Below are 16,176 nucleotides of genomic sequence, written 5' to 3'. Positions count from 1 at the left end.
ACCCAATGCTGGTGCACATGGGGCATGCCATTACTTAAACAAACATCGAGGTACGTTAACGCGCTAAACCTAGCAATTGTCGAACTTTGTATTATCTCATTGTCACAACATGTATGTATCTAAAGCGTAAATGACACATTTACCACGTCTCCATGAACATGTCGTTTTAAAGGATGTAATGTGCGGTCAAACTCCTTGATTTTGATCGATAACTTAAGCATAGCCTTAATTAGGTTGATCTTTCCTTTACCAGCTTATGTGCCTAATTTGAAAATTAATGTTACTTGTTAGTGTACTATTGTGTACAACTACTTTCAAGTAATAATGCTTAGCTCCATGTATGTCTATCTAAAGAGTACATGTGATGTGTATGTGAACAAGACGAAGGTGTCTGGCTCTTGGAATCATGTGCCCACTCCCAAATAAACTACGTTTTTTCACGAAACTTGAAAGGGAAACAATAATAAATCATGTAGCCGTAAGATATTTTTTTTATAGATGGTGCAGTATAATTTTTTTGAAGCAGGATGACCCTCAACAGCGTTAGGATTTTTCCTATCGAAACACGAGTAGTGAACTATTACCGAAAAAAGACTTTCGCCCCGCTTTATATTATAAAGCAAACCGCCCAAGCCAAACATCCAACAAGGTTCACATGCACACACACAAGTCTCACAAACACACAAGGTAGCGGATAGGGTTAATGCTGAGGGCACAGCTCAACAAGCCCTAAAAACAAAACAACACACTCACACACAGCAGCCCAAACAGCGGGACTAATCGGGCTCCGGAGGAGGGGGCAGCAATGGAGGTGTCACGCGGAAGGCCATCGATCGAAGGTCGGCGAGGAGGGTGTTGATGGCGTCCCGGTCCTGGGAGCGACTAAGCGGCCGCGAGAGCTGCAAGTAACCACACATCTTGAAGATCGGTCAGTCGCACGTCGAAGAGGGGCTTTCTGAATAACAAGCTTGTTGCGAATGGTCCAAAGCGTCCAGGCAAGAACCCCAACGCACATCCATCTAATATGGCGGCAGCGAGGGGGGGCTTGGATTTTAGCAAGCAAGTCAGGGAAGTTGGTGTTGCACCACTGTCCACCGACCGTCTCGCGGAAACAGGACCACAGGAACTGGGCTGTGGAGCAAGAGAAGAAGATGTGGTTAGCATCCTTCACCGTGCCGCACAGGGGACAAATCCCATCTCCTACTCCATTTCGCTTGAGGACCTCAACCCCAGAGGGAAGGCGTCCCCGGATCCACTGCCATAAGAAGATCCTGATCTTCAGAGGCAGGCGGATGTCCCAGATCAGGCTAAAGGGCTCAGGGGCCGACGAGGGGGCGACGACCGAGTATAGGGACTTAGTGGAGAAGCGGGCGGAGGGCTCCAATCGCCAAGAGATGGAGTCAGTGGCGCCCTCGACATCTATAGGGAGGAGGGCATCCCAAGCGGCCACCTCAAGGGGGCCGAAGGGACGTCGGAAAGTGAGGCGCCCTAAGTCAATAAGGGTCGTCTCGACAGAGACCCGAGGGTCCACGGCAATGGCGAATAGACCTGGGAATAGCGCGGCCAGGGGTAAGTCGCCAATCCAACGATCGAACCAGAACAGGGTCGAGGATCCGGAGCCAACCGAGATGGACGTGCCAATGTGGAGCACGGGTAGCAGCTGGATCACGGCCTGCTAGAACTGGGAGCCACCGGACCGCTGACAGAATGTGAGTGGCTGGCCCCGAAGGTACTTGTTCCGGATGATGGTAAGCCAGAGGCCTCCTTCCCCATTAGCGATGCGCCAGAGCCATCGGGTCAGGAGAGAAATGTTCATGCGCCGAGAGGACAAGATCCCAAGGCCACCCTGGTCCTTGGGTTTGCAAATGTCGGGCCAACTCACCACATGGTACTTCTACTTATCCCCCTCGCCTGCCCAGAAAAACCTGGATTGGTACTTGGCGATCTCGTGATGGAGCGTCTCATGGAGGCTATAGAAGCTCATGAGAAACCAAAGTAGGCTGGCAAGCGAGGAGTTAATGAGGATCATGCGAGCGGCCTTCGAAAGCCACCTCCGTTTCCAGGGCTCTACCTGGTGCTGCATACGGGTCACCGTCGGGCGAAGGTCAGCCACGGTGAGGCGCGAGTCACTAATGGGTATCCCTAAATAGGTTGTAGGGAAAGTACCCAGCCGACAATTCAGTCGGTCAGCTATAGCCTGGGCCTCCTCCGGGGGGTACCCAAGAATCATCACTTCGCTCTTATCGAAGTTGATTGTGAGCCCCGACATCAGTTGGAAGCAATGGAGGAGGAACTTCAGGTTGGCAATGTCTAGCGCAGAGCCCTCCACCATTATTATGGTATCGTCCGCATATTGCAGGAGGGAGACCCCTCCCCCTCCTACCCGGTGAGGGACTACACCGCGAATATGGCTAGCGGCCTTGGCCTTATCTAGGATGATAGGAAGGGCATCAACCACCATGTTGAACAGAAATGGTGAGAGCGGGTCGCCCTGATGAACCCCACAGAGAGTGGGGAAGTAAGGCCCGATATCCCCGTTAATGTTCACAGCGGTCCGACCGCAGGAGAAGAGTTGCATAACTCTGGTCACCCACCGGTCATCGAAGCCCTTGCAGAGCAGGACTTCCCGAAGGAAGGGCCAGTGAACCGTGTCGTAGGCTTTGTGGAAGTCAAGCTTCAGAAAGACCACACGATGGTTCTTAGACCGGATTTCGTGAAGGACTTTGTGGAAGACCAACACCCCGTCCAGAATAAACCGCCCTTGGATGAAGGCGGATTGGTTGGGGTAGGTTACTGTGTCCGCAAGAAGGGTCACCCTATTGGCATACCCTTTGGCAAGGATCCGGAATATCACATTGATCACGGTGATAGGCCTAAACTGGCGGATGTCAGAAGCACCCGGAACTTTGGGGATGAGGGTGATGACCCCATAGTTTAGGCGCCCAAGGTCCATGATCCCCGATTAGAACTCCTCGAAAAGGGCCATGACTTCTGGTTTGATGGTCTGCCAGAGCGTTTTGAAAAACGTCACTGGCAGTCCATCCGGACCCGAGTCCGAGGAGGGGTTCATACCCTTAATGGCGGCGAGGACCTCGTCCTCAGAGAAGGGCGCAACCAAAGCAGCATTTGCCTCGGCAGATGTCAACTGGTTAGTCGACCAAGTGTCAGGGGCCAGTGTAGCCCCACCCTGAGGGGTGGGGGAAAATAGGGCTTTATAGAAGCCATCGACGTGGACACGGATGTCCGAGGGGAGGATGAGAGGGGTATCTCCATCCCACAAACAATGGATGGAATTTTGACGCCGCCGCCCATTAGCAATCGCCTAGAAGTAGGCCGTATTGGCGTCCCCACGGAGCACCCATTGTTGGGTGCCGCGTAGCCTCCAGTATGCCTCTTCATCCATGTAGATGGTCGAGAGCTGATCCTCGAGATCATATCTCAGCATCCACTCATCCGGGGAGATCCCAGAAGTGTCAGCGCGGGCGTCCAAGGCTTGGATAGCCGACAGGAGGGCCCTCTTGCATTCGTGGAGGTCCCAGCCAAGGTTAGTGCCCCACCCCTTCATGAATTGGCGGGCGAGCTTGGCACAGAACTGCCACGAGTCAACGGCGGACATGGAGCGGTGGGGGGTAGTGCGCGCGAAGATCCACCTAGCCACGACCACCTCCTGAAATCCGGCCTGGTTGAGCCAAAAGAGCTCAAACCGGAAACGCGGCAGGATGGGGGGCTCTCGTCGGCGGTGGAGAGGAGGAGGGGAACGTGGTCAGACCCGATCCGGGTGATCACACGTAGCGAGGCCAAGGGGCATCTAAGCTCCCACTCTAGGGAAACTAGGACGCGATCCAGGACGGATCGCGTCAGGCCTACTTGATGGTTTGTCCAGGTGAACCTGGCACCCATCTGTTCTAGCTCGCGGAGGCCAAGCTCCGCGATACAGTCATTGAACATCTGCATCCGGGGGAAGTTGATCTGGTCATTGTTCTTCTCAACAGGGGAGCGGATGAGGTTGAAGTGCCCTCCCACAACTACAGGGAGGAGGGAAGCAGAGATCTTCTGCTGCAACTCGTCTAGGAAGGACGGGGAGCGACGGTGATCCGCTAATCCATAAACGATCACGACCTCCCATTTGAAGTTGAGCGCTCGCTGAAAGATCTCCATACTAACGAAGAATTCTCCCCGGTCCATGGCGCCCGAGTGCCCCATGGTCCCACTAGAAGGGAGCCAATGCCAGGCAAAGAGGTGAGGGCTAAGGCAGTCAAGATCAGGGAGGGAGAACCCAGTGCGCATGGTTTCCTGGATGGCAGTGATGTTGATGTTTCGTCGCGTATGTACTCGATGAGTTGGCGGCGGCCGTCATGGCCGAAACTGTGGATGTTCCAGAATAGGACACGCATTTAGACCCCCATCGGAGGGGGCTGCTTGACCCCAGGACACGTGAGGCGCTCCGCGCGCGGAGGACAGTAGTGCGAGAGCGGGTGCGCCCACGGATCACCTCGCGGACCACCGTCGGAGCCCGTGCCATGGAAGGGGTGGTGGTCGGTTCCGCGGGTTGGTGGCATAGGCGCGCCCGGGTTTCAGCTAACTTGCCATCTAAGATATCGCGGGCCCTAATGGGCTCGATTCGCTCTAAGGAGGGTCCAACTTCCCCCCTGAAGATGATGGCCGAGTCAGTGGCCACCTTGGTGAGGTGGCCAAGGGGAACGGCCTCGAGCGCGGAAAAGGAACAACTGGAAGAACTGGGGGGATGAAATCCGCACCTGGCTCGAGGTTCCTGGCCGCCGCCTGAAGCTCAGCACGCTCGGGGCCGGACGGGGCCGGGAAGTCCACCGGACGGGGCCGGGATGTCCGTCAGACAAGCCGCATCGAGGCAGGCACTTTGGCGAGAAGCGGTCACCGGCATCAAGGTGGAGCGGGGCCGCCAAGCGTACGCCACTGTCTGTGGAGGGTGCGCAGTGACAGGGGTGGTCACGTCGTCGGGCACCGCCACGGCTAGTGGTCCAGGAGAGGCGAGAGGGTCGTCGGGGGACACCAGAGGAGGAAGAGGGGCAGGGGGCCCTAGGGTGCCGCCGACCGAGTTCTCGGGTGGGGGAGCAGGCGTGGGCGGGGAGAGCGGGTCACCATCGTCGCCGCCCATGGAGACCGGGGAGGTCGGTCTAGGGGGGACGAGGGCGGCAGGCTCAGTGGTGCCGGGCGCAGGACGAAGTCGGCGGACGGAGAGTGGGGCCACGAGGGCGGTAGGACGAGCAGGCCCACACTGGAGATGTCACTGGCCGTCTCCGACGAGGGTGGGGAGGTTGGAGAAGGGGTGGCCAGCCGGAGAGCGACCGCGAGGGCGGCGGCCCCCACACGGGTGCGCTCGAACCCGGAGCCGCCACGACCCGGAGGTGGGTTGGCAGGCTCGCGAGAGGGGGGAGGGAGTGCTCCGACAGGTCATCGTCGTCCTCGGGGTCGTCATGGTAGGAGGGGCAAGGGTGCCTTTGGTGGGAGTCGTCGGCATCAGCTGGTCCACCCCCTGGTGGCCATCATCGGAGAAGCGGGGGCGGCCGATGTGGTTCGGCAGCTCAGGGCAGATCTTGAGGTCGAAGCCCTCGTCGTTGAAGAAGCCGCAGATCGTGGCGTGGAGTTTGAAGGAGTCCGGGGATTTCACCTTGACCCAGACCTCCTCCTCCTTGCAAAGTGAGAGCTCATTGACCACCACCACCTTGCCAAGGATCTTAGACATACTGTGTATGACGTGCTCAGACCGAGCAACATCGGGCAGGCCGGCGATGAGGATCCAAGCTGTGTCTAGGACCGCCACCGCCTTGGGATCCCACTTCGGCTTAGAGATGTCCACCAGCAGCTCGTTGAGGACCAAGGTGATGTTGTCGCTGTGGGTGCAGTAGCCCATGCTAATGGCATCGGGGAAGACCACCGTGAATGTGTTGGCAGAAGTGGGGGCCACCTGCCAATCCCACTTGCACCGACACAGGTGGTTGAGCTCGGCCTCGATCATCTCCGGGGTGGTGACACCCTCTCCCATGACTGACACGATCGCCAGGAGCGACGGGGAGGGAGGGGGCACGTCCAACACCTCAATGTGGAAGGACCCCATGTCCTCGATGTCGTGGCCATACATCATGAGCTCCTCGGTCACCGGACAGTCCGGGCAGAGAATCGCGGGGTGGCTGGAGTCCTTGCAGAGGTAGCACATCGGTGGGTTGGGGCAGGCCACCTGAAAGTTCCCAGAGCGGCCTCAGTTGAAGCACGGCGACGCGTCTGGGGCGGTGTCGGTGACCGAGGGGGGCGCCGCCGTGGCGGTCGGGGCGGCGGAAGCTGCTACCTCTTGAGCATGCGTTGGTTTTCCCTTGAAGAGGAAAGGGTGATGCGGCAAAGTAGTGTAAGTATTTCCCTCAGTTTTTGAGAACCGAGGTATCAATCCAGTAGGAGACAACGCACAAGTCACCTAGTACCTGCACAAACAATCAAGAACCTTGCAACCAACGCGATAAAGGGGTTGTCAATCCCTTCACGGTCACTCGCAAAAGTGAGATCTGATCAAGATAGTAAAGTAAATATTTTGTATTTTTGTTATATAGATTGGAAAGTAAAGATTACAAAATAGTAAACGAGATGCGATGTAAATAAAAGAGTTGCAATATAATAAGAAAGAGACCTGGGGGCCATAGGTTTCACTAGTGGTTTTTTCTAGATAGCATGTGTTACGGTGGGTGAACAAATTACTGTCGAGCAATTGATAGAAAAGTGCATAATTATGAGAATATCTAGGCAATGATCATGAATATAGGCATCACGTCCGTGTTAAGTAGATCGAAACGATTCTGCATCTACTACTATTACTCCACACATCGACCGCTATCGAGCATGCATCTAGAGTATTAAGTTCATAAGAATAGAGTAACGCTTTAAGCAAGATGACATGATGTAGACCCCATCTTTTTATCCTTGATGGCAACAATACAATACGTGCCTTGCTGCCCCTATTGTCGCTGGGAAAGGACACCGCAGGATTGAACCCAAAGCTAAGCACTTCTCCCATTGCAAGAAAGATCAATATAGTAGGCCAAACTAAACCGATAATCCGAAGAGACTTGCAAAGATATCAAATCATGCATATAAGAATTCAAAGAAGAACCAAATAATATTCATAGACAATCTTGTTCATAAACCCACAATTCATCGAATCTCGGCCAACACACCGCAAAAGAATATTACATCGAATAGATCTCCAAGAACATCAAGGAGAACTTTTTATTGAGAATCAAAGAGAGAGAAGAAGCCATCTAGCTAATAACTATGGACCCGAAGGTCTGTGGTAAACTACTCATGCTTCATCGGAGAGGCTATGGTGTTGATGTAGAAGCTCTCCGTGATCGATTCCCCCTCTGGCAGAATGTCGGGAAAGGCCCCAAGATGGGATCTCATGGGTACAGAAGGTTACGGCAGTGGAAAAGTAGTTTTGTGGCTCTCCGTGATCGATCTAGGGTATAAGAGTATATATATAGGTGAAAGAAGTACGTCGGTGGAGCTATGTGGGGCCTACGAGGGTGGGGGGCACGCCTACCCCCCTGGGCACGCCCTCCTGCCTCGTGGCCGCCTCACGGAGTTCCATACTTCCACTCCAAGTCTCCTGGTTTGCTTTTAGTCCAAGAAAGATTATCACGAAGGTTTCATTCCATTTGGATTCCGTTTGGTATTACTTTTCTGCGAAACTCTAAAATAGGCAAAAAAACAGAAACTGGCATTGGGCCTCCGGTTAATAGGTTAGTCCAAAAAATAATATAAAAGATCATATTAAATCACATTAAACATCCAAAACAGATAATATAATAGCATGGAACAATCAAAAATTATAGATATGTTGGAGACGTATCAAGCATCCCCAAGCTTAATTCCTGCTCGTCCTCGAGTAGGTAAATTATAAAAACAGAAATTTTGATGTGGAATGCTACCTAACATAATTATCAATGTAATTTTATTTATTATGGCATGAATGTTCAGATCCGAAAGATTGAATACAAAAGTTTAATATTGACATAAAAATTATAATACTTCAAGCGTACTAACAAAGTAATCATGTCTTCTCAACATAACATGGCCAAAGAAAGCTATCCCTACAAAATCATATAGTTTGGCTATGCTCTATCTTCATCACACAAAATATTTAAATCATGCACAACCCCGATGACAAGCCAAGCAATTGTTTTATACTTCTGATGTTCTCAAACTTTTTCAATCTTCACGCAATACATGAGTGTGAGACATGGACATAGCACTATAGGTGGAATAGAAATGTGGTTGTGGAGAAGACAAAAAGGAGAAGATAGTCTCACATCAACTAGGCATATCAACGGGCTACGGAGATACCCATCAATAGATATCAATGTGAGTGAGTAGGGATTGCCATGCAACGGATGCACTAAAGCTATAAGTGTATGAAAGCTCGAAAAGAAACTAAGTGGGTGTGCATCCAACTTGCTTGCTCACGAAGACCTAGGGCATTTTGAGGAAGCCCATCATTGGAATATACAAGAAAAGTTCTATAATGAAAATTTCCCACTGGTATATGAAAGTGACAAAATAGGAGACTCTCTATCATGAAGATCATGGTGCTACTTTGAAGCAGAAGTATGGAAAAAGGATAGTAGCATTGCTCCTTCTCTCTTTTTCTCTCATCATTTTTTTATTTGGGCCTTTTTTATGGCCTCTTTTTTCTCTTTTTTTCTCTTTCATCCGGAGTCTCATCCCAACTTGTAGGGGAATCATAGTATCCATCATCCTTTCCTCACATGGGACAATGCTCTAATAATGATGATCATCACACTTTTATTTACTTACAACTCGATACTTAGAAAAAAAATATGACTCTATGTGAATGCCTCCGGCGGTGTGCCGGGATGTGCAATGAATCAAGAGTGACATATATGAAAAATTATGAACGGTGGCTTTGCCACAAATACGATGTCAACTACATGACCATGCAAAGCAATATGACAATGATGGAGCGTGTCATAATAAACGGAACGGTTGAAAGTTGCATGGAAATATATCTCGAAATGGCTATGGAAATGCCATAATAGGTAGGTATGGTGGTTGTTTTGAGGAAGGTAAATGGTGAGTTTATGGTACTGGCGAAAGTTGCACGGTACTAGAGAGGCTAGTAATGGTGGAAGGGTGAGAGTGCGTATAATCCATGGACTCAACATTAGTCATAAAGAACTCACATACTTATTGCAAAAATCTATTAGTTATCGAAACAAAGTATTATGAGCATGCTCCTAGGGGGGTAGATTGGTAGGAAAAGACCATCGCTCGTCCCCGACCGCCACTCATAACAAGGACAATCAAAAAATAAATCATGCTCTGACTTCATCACATAACGATTCACCATGCGTGCATGCTACGGGAATCATAAACTTTAACACAAGTATCTCTCAAATTCACAACTACTCAACTAGCATGACTCTAATATCACCATCTTCATATCTCAAAACAGTCATAAGGAATCAAACTTCTCATAGTACTCAATGCACTTTATATGAAAGTTTTTATTATACCCATCTTGGATGCCTATCATATTAAGACTAAATTTATAGCCCAAGCAAATTACTATGATGTTCTAAAGGACTCTCAGGATAATATAAGTGAAGCATGAGAGATCAATAATTTCTATAAAATAAAACCACCACCGTGGTCTAAAAAGATATAAGTGAAGCACTAGAGCAAAATTATCTAGCCAGCGGAAAATCCTCAGAGTCTTGCCAGGGGAAACAATTCAACATGGCTAGCAGCCTCAGTTCTTCCTCCCTCCCTCACGACTCCGAAAAAGGTGATTGGGAGAGATGTTTTGTGTCCCATGAGCAGTTGGTTAAGCTGCAAACACAGAGATTCCTCCCCCTGCGGATCTGGTCCCTGTTCGAGCAGGATTGACCTCCTTCACAGGCGAAGTTCTGGCGGAAAATTTCCCCAATCCAACCAGGGGGAATGGGTGTGCTTCGTATCCTACTTGTTGAGAGGTGTCGGGTTTCCAATCCACCCTTTCCTCCATGGACTCCTGGAGTATTACGACCTCCAATTGCACAACCTCACGCCGGCCTCTATCCTGCACATCACGGGTTTTGTTGCCCTTTGCGAGCTTTTCCTGGGCTGTGAAGCCCAATTTGATTTGTGGAGGAAGCTATTATGCCTTGTCCCTCGCAACCAAGAGGGGTCGATATTCGAGGTGGGTGGTGCCAAAGTATGGCGCATAGCCAGGACCGGATACCTGTCCGGCACGCCGAAGAAGGCGCCCGAAGAATGGCCCTCACAATGGTTCTATATTGAGGACGTCGCTCTCCCCGACCCAGTTCGAATGGGTCTTCCCGAATTTTCAAATGCTCCGTTGAAGAAATGCCACAGCTGGCACCCTCGGAGCCTCGAGGAGGAAGATAGCGTGGAAGTCTGTCAATTGATGGGCAAGATAAGGAGACTTGCCCAGTCCGGATTATCAATAATCGAGGTGATGGCGACTTCCATAGTGCGGGGGGTCCAACCACTCCAATACAGAGGGCTTCCCATGTGACACTATAATGGGGAAGATGACGCCTCACGCTGCGGTCGGAAGGGTCCGGACGCCCCCGCCGCTTTGGTCAAAATATTGGCCGAACTATACAAAGGGGAGAAAGAGGAGTTCACTCATCTTAAACATCGAGATGGATTTTCCATGTACAGCTCCTAGCTGGGTGAGTTCTAATCCAACCACTTTACTCAATCCTCTCCCTGAGTCACTTTTAATGGACATTGACCCATCTATTTGTAACATGAATGGCGAAAGGTTACCGAGGGGATCCATAGCCCCGCCCCACAGCCAGAGGATCACAACCGGGACCTTTACCCCGGATTCGAAGAGGATCCGGACATATTTGTAGAGCTTGAGGATGGAGTATTCTACCAGGCGAGCTATGACGGCACAGAAGTGGCCATCATCGCCGACTATCCCGGCCTCCTCCCTACCTCGCATCTAAGTAATCAAGAGACACCTTCTTCGAAAGAGCTTCCTCATTACGCCTCACCCACCGCACTATTTCGTGCTCCAAAGGGGATGCGCCCAACACCTCAACGTGCACCAGAGGCATTGATACGTCTCCGTCGTATCTACTTTTCCAAACACTTTTGCCCTTGTTTTGGACTCTAACTTGCATGATTTGAATGGAACTAACCCGAACTGACGTTGTTTTCAGCAGAATTACCATGGTGTTATTTATGTGCAGGAGCAACCGTTCTCGGAATGACCTGAAACTTCACGGAGCCACTTTTCAGAAAATAAGAAAAATGCCTGCCAAAGATGAAGGCCAGGGGGCCAACCGTCTTGCCACGAGGGTGGGGGGCGTGCCTGCCCCCCGAGGGCGTGCCCCCCTACCTCGTGGGCCCCCTGTTGCCTCTGCGACTCCAACTCCACCTCCATATATTGAGTTTCGATGAGAAAAAAATCAGGGAGAAGAAATCATCGTGTTTTACGATACGGAGCCGCCACCAAGCCCTAAAACCTCTTGGGAGGGCTGATCTGGAGTCCGTTCGGGGCTCCGGAGAGGGGAATCTGTCGCCAGCATCATCACCAACCATCCTCCATCACCAATTTCATGATGCTCACCGCCGTGCGTGAGTAATTCCATCGTGGGCTTGCTAGACGGTAATGGGTTGGATGGGATCTATCATGTAATCGAGTTAGTTTTGTTAGGGTTTGATCCCTAGTGTCCACTATGTTCTGAGATTGATGTCGCTATGACTTTGCTATGCTTAATGCTTGTCACTAGGGCCTGAGTGCCATGATTTCAGATCTGAACCTATTATGTTTTCATCAATATATGAGTGTTCTTGATCCTATCTTGCATGTCTATAGTCACCTATTATGTGTTATGATCCGTTAACTCCGAAGTGACAATAATCGGGATACTTACCGGTGATGACCATAGTTTGAGGAGTTCATGTATTCACTATGTGTTAATGCTTTGTTCCGGTTCTCTATTAAAAGGAGACCTTAATATCCCTTAGTTTATGTAAGGACCCCGCTGCCACGGGAGGGTAGGACAAAAGATGTCATGCAAGTTCTTTTCCATAAGCACGTATGACTATGTTCGGAATACATGCCTACATTATATCAATGAACTGGAGCTAGTTCTGTGTCACCCTAGGTTATGACTGTTACATGATGAACCGCATCCGGCATAATTCTCCATCACTGATCCATTGCCTACGAGCTTTCCATATATTGTTCTTCGCTTATTTACTTTTCCGTTGCTATTTCTATCATCACTACAAAATACCAAAAACATTACTTTTACTACTGTTACCTTTTGTTACCGTTATCACCACTATCATATTACTTTGCTACTAAACACTTTGCTGCAGATATTAAGTTTCGAGGTGTGGTTGAATTGACAACTCAGCTGCTAATACTTGAGAATATTCTTTGGCTCCCTTCATGTCGAATCAATAAATTTGGGTTGAATACTCTACCCTCGAAAACTGTTGCGATCCCCTATACTTGTGGGTTATCAGGCATCTCCTAGGAGAGTGGGGCCCGCGCCGAGCAAATCTTTGAAGAGGAAGGCGAATGACAACATGGCAGAACCTTCATCAAAGAGGTATGGTTTTTTAATCATGCCCCTCGCAGTCACGTCAAACTGTGACATTATCCACCGTGTCTTATCAGGAAAAGCATTCGCCAGACTATGTCCGGGGATCCTGCCGGTCGCGCCTCCACAAGTCAGGTTCTAGACCCTGCCTTAAAGGCAAGGGCTGATATGAGAGTGACGCCAGATTATCCTTTGGCAGAGGATTCAGATGATGTATCCATCACAAACTCTGAATTGGAAAGCGCCATGAATCATCGGCACCGGCGAGCCGTTCTTCGCGACCCCAACTTTACAAAAGAGGCATTCAATGCCTTTAGCTCGGCTGATGCATACATCTGAGCTGCTCGAGATGGGCTTACCAGAGCCACAGACCAACATTTGAAAGATATGCGGGTAAGTACACATTTGTACAAATCTGATAATTATATACCAGTAGCCCCCAAGACTTGAAGTAGTTGATACAACTGATTTAAGGATAATTATGTAACGAGGTGATCACAGAGAAGAACAACTTGTTGACTCAAGAGCTGGAAAAGTGTTGGACCCAGCTAGCTGCTGCTACTGCCGAACTAGAGAAATTCAAGAGGGCATCGCCTGGTAATGTTCCCCTCCATCAAGAAAACATAATCATATACCAGTAATATTAATACTTTTTTCCATTCCCCATGGCAGGATCATCATATCAACTGAAGGAGGCCCTGAAAGTCGCGCAAGCGGGTGAACAAGAGGCCAAAAGGTAACTGGCCACGGGCGAACATGTGCTGAAACGGGTCACGGATGATAAAAATAAGCTGCAGGATTCCAACACCCTGCTAGGCGAAGAACTAAAAGATATGTGAGCCCAGCTGGCCGACTCCGTGAAGGAGAATAAGAGACTACGAGGTTGCATATTCAGTATGCTTTGCGAACTTGCGTCCATATAATTCGGCAAGGACAGGAACTGGCAGATTTATGTCTGCAGGTATGTTGTCTGGCCGCCCCGAAGAGGAAATGTCCGGATCCAAGGTGACCTGCTACAAGAGCTATCCCAAATGCACGAGCAAGCTCGGCAAGCAATGCGGAGTGTTGCCAAGGCTTTATGGCCATCCGCCTCCCCACCAGGAAGTATGGCGGAGCTCGTGGAGCTATTCAAAGGAGCACGACGGCGTATTCGATTATGGAAGATATCAGCCTACCGAGAAGGTGCGCGGGAGGCCTGGGCCATGGTGAAGACACGGTACACCAAGCTTGATCCGAATCATATGGCCCGGGTCGGGCCTAAGGGGTCAGATGAAAAAGAAATTCCAGTTAGTTTGGTATATGACCAAGTAAAGGTAGCCACCAAATATTCCCAACAGGATTGTAAGCTAGACAGCCTGTTAGACGGCATAGAGGAAGAAGTTTTTGAGTCCAAGTGACTACGTACTTCAATTGACATAATTGTCCCTAGCCGGATTGTAAAACGATTGTCATGGCAGACCTTTTCGCTTCGACCTCTGGACCCGAATGTGCGGAGTGTTTCCGAATACTACAATGGCCATATAGACCGGGGTATGCGTGGAAAGCAGGCGTAGGGGTCATAGTTGCTTGAACAGACAAGTTGTATCCGGCTAGCTATGTTATAGTACATTGTAATTGTAAGAAACATCTTCCAGAGAGAATAGTTCCGTTAAGGGTTCCTTTCCCTAGGTGAACATGTGTTTAGTGTGCATGCCCGAACTGTGATTGAAAAAATCGCAGTGTACGTGACATCTGGGGGTTCATAGTGTAATGAGTGCAACACGTCTTTAGTCCGCCGACCAAATATTCCCTTAAAAACGCTAGCTTTCGGCTTCACCCAGTCTGAGGTACACGTCTAGATGACCCGGCAGTAACAATCGCAGAGGTGCTCCCTTTATGCCCTAGCCGAACAAATGGGAACTTAGGGCATAAGAACAGGAGCCAGGCAACCCAGCTTGGCCAAAACATAAGTCATACGATGCATATAATGGCGAAGAAAAGGTACATATGAGGAAAAAGACACATGTGTGGTGAGCTTGATGCTCGAAAAATAATAATAAGCTTCTGTACAAGAAGCCCCCAGGTATTATGGGCGTACATATTTAAGTATGTGTAGGTCATAGGTGTGTGGTTTAGCCACACAAGAGCTTAAAGCTAGAAGAAAAGTTAAAGAGAGGAAAAAATAATGGAAACAAAGGGAGAAGAAGATGAACAAAGGGTCCGGCTTTAGGCGTAGAATCTTCGGAGTCTGTCGGCATTCCACGGGTTCGGCTCTAAGCGGTTGTCCGATGCATCACGCAGGCGGTACGCTCCTCTAGTGAGAACTTCGTCTATGATGAAGGGACCCTCCCACTTGGGCTTGAGTTTGTCCTTTTTCTTCTCTGGTAAGCGTAGAACGAGTTCGCCAACGTTATAAGTCTTGGCCCACACTTCTCTGCTTTGATATCTGTGAGCCTGCTGTTGATAAAATGCGGAACCAGCTTTTGCGACATCGCGCTCCTCCTCCAGGGCATCTAAGCCATCCTGCCGATCAAGCTCGGCCTCTCTCTCTTCATACATGCGCACTTGAGGTGAGTCATGAATAATATTGCAGGGCAACACAACCTCTATGCCATACACCATGAAGAAGGGTGTATATCCGGTAGTGCGATTGGGCGTGGTTCGCAGCCCCCAGAGTACAGAGTCGAGCTCCTCAACCCAGTGCTTGTCTGATTCTTTCAAAGACTGCACTAGTCTAGGCTTAACGCCGCTCATAATAAGACCATTAGCTCATTCGACTTGACCGTTTGTTTGTGGATGATAGACAGAGGTGTAATCGAGCTTAATGCCCAGGTTAGCACACGAGGCTTTCACCTCATCGGCTGCAAAGTTGGAGCCGTTATCGGTGATGATGTTGTGTGGGACGCCATAACAGTGCACAACACCGGATATAAAGTCTATCACTGGTCCGGCTTCGGCCGTTTTAACTGGTTTGGCCTCTATCCATTTGGCGAATTTATCTACCATGACCAGCAGATACTTTTTCTTATGGCTTCCTCCTTTAAGGAGTCTGACCATATCAAGCCCCGGACTGCAAAAGGCCAAGTAATGGGGATTGTTTGTAGAGTGGTGGGAGGCATATGGCTTTGGTTGACCAAAAGCTGGCATCCAACACAACGTTGGACAAGGTCCCGTGCATCTGCTCGGGCCGTCGGCCAATAGAAACCTGTACGGAAGGCCTTACTTACAAGGGCCCGAGCTGCGGCGTGGTGACCACCGAGACCGGCATGAATTTCGACCAAGAGCTGTCATCCCTCTTCTTCAAAGATACATCTTTCAAGTACTCCGTTAGCGCTTTTGTTGTAGAGCTCTCCGTCATGGACCTTGTAGGCTTTCGAGCACCGGACAATGCAGCAAGTTTCATTCTGATCCTCAGGGAGCTCTCACCTATTAAGGTAGGCCAAGAAGGGTTTGGTCCATGGGGAAATTACTTCCATGATAAGATGGGCTGATGGTGTTATTTCGGTGGCTGAGCCCCTGATGATATCGGTATTGTGTTCAGAATCTGGGGGTATAATCGGGTCTGGACTGGTGTTGCCGCTCT

The sequence above is a fragment of the Triticum aestivum genome, chromosome 2A (assembly GCF_018294505.1).
Source record: "Triticum aestivum cultivar Chinese Spring chromosome 2A, IWGSC CS RefSeq v2.1, whole genome shotgun sequence".
Classification (NCBI taxonomy): Eukaryota; Viridiplantae; Streptophyta; class Magnoliopsida; order Poales; family Poaceae; genus Triticum; species Triticum aestivum.
Note: the sequence above shows the minus strand (reverse complement) of the source record.